This window comes from Nicotiana sylvestris, chromosome 1 (assembly GCF_000393655.2).
Source record: "Nicotiana sylvestris chromosome 1, ASM39365v2, whole genome shotgun sequence".
Lineage (NCBI taxonomy): Eukaryota > Viridiplantae > Streptophyta > Magnoliopsida > Solanales > Solanaceae > Nicotiana > Nicotiana sylvestris.
In genome coordinates, this window is record NC_091057.1 from 50,600,569 (window position 1) to 50,603,907 (window position 3,339).

Here is a 3,339-nt window from a genome sequence, read left to right on the forward strand (position 1 = left end):
AGTGCATACTCAAATAACCCAGATATCAAATATTCCATTAATATGTACTACAAGGATAAATAGCAACTAAGTGCAGCAATTTACTGAAAATAAATATAGCCTCTCAAGGCAACAGTTACTCAGCTCATCTCATAACTTAAAAATCTCAGTGGAATTAACAAAACCAAATCAGTAATTTAATTCCAAACATCTCGTAAAAAAACTCCAGTTCCAATGAAATTTGTTCAAAACATTTGTTTATCATTTTTAATAGAGGCTCAGTATAAAGAAGAGTGAAGATAGAAATTTCACAAAACAAGCCCCTCGGGCAAAGCATCACTCGTATTTATGTATATATAGCCCCTCGGGCAAGCCTCTCAGTCCCTCATGACTCAACTCTCATCAATCAGCACTCACACTCAGTAGGTACCTAATAATAACCGCTGCGGCATGCAGCCCGATCCATATATATATATATATAGTCGACTGCGCTCACTGGGGGTGTGCAGACTCCGGTGGGGCTCCTTCAGCCCAAGCGCTATAAACTGCACGGACAACTCACGTGCTATAATAATATCTAGATCCGCACAGACAACTCACGTGCTGCACGGATAACTCACGTGCTGCACGAATAACTCACGTGCTATAATATAATATCTAGATCCGCACGGACAACTCACGTGCTGCACGGATAATTCACGTGCTATAATATAATATCTAGATATGCACGGACAACTCACGTGCTATAATATCAATAACCTCACACTTAAGCCCTCGGCCTCACTCAGTCATCAATCTCTCCAGTCTCTTAGGCTCTCAGAAATCATTTAAACGGTCCAAATATAAGTAATATCATATATCAACAATGAATAGTAACAAACGGAGGCATAATAAGCAAGAAAAGCTATGACTGAGTACAAAACATAGATTAACAACTAATTCAGCAACTACACGACCTCGCAGGTCTCAAAAGTGATCACATAAGGCCTAAACATGATTTCTAACATGAAGTACAGTCAATTTCTATGAAAACAGAGGGAACATATATTAAACAGTAGGCCAATTAATTCCACAGTCTCGCGGGACAGACCAAGTCACAATCCCTACGGTACACACCGACACGCCCGTCACCTAGCATGTGCGTCACCTCCAAAATAGTCATCCGACACAATGTCCGGGGTTTCATACCCTCAAGACCAGATTTATAACCGTTACTTACCTCAATTCGAGCAAAATCCTACTCCGCAATGCCTTTTCCTCTCAAATCGACCTCCGAATGTCTCGAATCTAGCCACAATAATTCGATTCAATCAATGAAAATTATAGGAATTAATTCCATATGAAATTCTACATTTTCCACTAAAAATCCGAAATTGCACTAAAAATTTGCCCGTGGGGCCCACGTCTCTGAACCCGGCAAAAATTACGGAATATGAACCCCCATCCAACCACAAGTCTAACCATATCAAAATTACTAAATTTCGATAATATTCCGGCCCTCAAATCCTCAAATCTATCCGAGAAGGTTTTCAAACTCTTCCAACTAAATTCACAGATATAATGTCAAAACTAGTAATAGATTTGGGTAATCTAACTAAAATTAAGTTAAGAGCATTTACCCCATTGTTTTCTCTGAAAATCTCCAAAAATTGCCTCTCCCCGAGCTCCAATTTGGTAAAAATGGAAAATGGGACGAAGTCCCATTTTCAGAACTTAACATTCTGTCCAGAATTTTCGTGGTTACTATTCACGCGTTACTGTTCACGGGATTGTTCACAGATACTTTACATGCTACTGTTCACGACTACTATTCACGGATACATAACGAAGCTATGAAAATTTTCAGAACTGGATTTCAACCCCGATATCAAAAAGTCAAATCTCCGTCAAACTTAAGAAATCTTTAGCCTTAGATTTTTAGATTCCATTAAATGGCGATAATTTGATCTAGGGACCTTCGAATACGATTTCGGGCATATGACCAAGTCCCAAATCACGATACGGAACTACCAGAATGGTCAAAACTTTTATCAGGGTTCGTTAGCTCAAAATGTTGACCGAAGACAACTTAGTTGAGTTTTAAAGCTCTAGTTCACAATTTAATCTATTTTTCATAGAAAAACATTCCGGAAAATTATACGGACTACGCATGCAAGTCGAGAAATTATTGATACTGCTTTTCAAGGTCTTAAAACACCAAGATGATTATTTAATTTAAAGATGATATTTTGGGTCATCACACATCCCCGGAGATCCCCTGTACGTATTTATGATTTGAACTGAGGTGCAGGATATCGAGAGATCCTTGGCACGTATATTGAGGATACCAAGAGATCCTCGGGATACTAAGATATCTCTAGCATATATTGAGGATAACGAGAGATCCTCGGTATACCCAGAGATCCCTGATATATATTGAGGGTACTAAGAGATCCTCGGGATACTAAGAGATCCCCGGTTATTTCCTTGTTATTATTTTTGCCTATGTTTCAGTTATTAAATTCCTTGATTTCCTGCATTAAATTCTTGTCGTTAGTTTTCAACTGTACTGCTTATCTTATACTATTATGTCTTATATTCTTTATTTTATCTCAGTAGAGCCCTAACCTTCCCCGTCACTACCCGACCGAGGTTAGGCTTGACACTTACTGAGTACCGCTATGGTGTACTCATGCCCTTGTTTTTCATGTGCAGATCCAGGTACTGCTACTCAGGCCTACCATCCTTGAGGGATGTGACTGCTCTAGAGACTTCGAGGTACATCTTCCACGTCCGCAGACCGAGGAGTCCCTTTCTATTCTAGTTGTTAAACATTACCTTTCTGTATTTTTCTTTCTTGTTAGATATTCTGGAGTTAGACTGTTAGATATTCCAAAGGCTTGTGTTTCCGTGAGTTTCTAGGTTCTGGGATAGTATATTAGATTCTGAGAAGTTGTGTTGTATATTCCAAGCAGCATTTTATATATTGTTCCATTCGATTATTTTTGGCTTTTGATTATTTCTTCCGCAAGTTTCATTTATTTTTCCGCATTTGTTAGGATTACCTAGTTGTTGAGACTAGGTGCCGTCACGATAGTTCACAAAGGATGAACTGGGGCCGTGACAAGTTGGTATCAGAGATCTAGGTTCTTAGGAGTCATGGATCACAAGCTGGGTTATTAGAGTCTCGTTGATCAGTACGAAGACATATGTACTTATCTATGAGAGGCTATGTAACTGTTAGGAAAATTCCACTTTATTTGATTTCCTTGTCGTGCAATATTTTGACATCACAATTTTAAACTTCTGTCTTCTATTCTCTCACAGATGGTGAGAACACGTGCTACCCGATATGATCAGGCACCTGCACCCCCTACTACA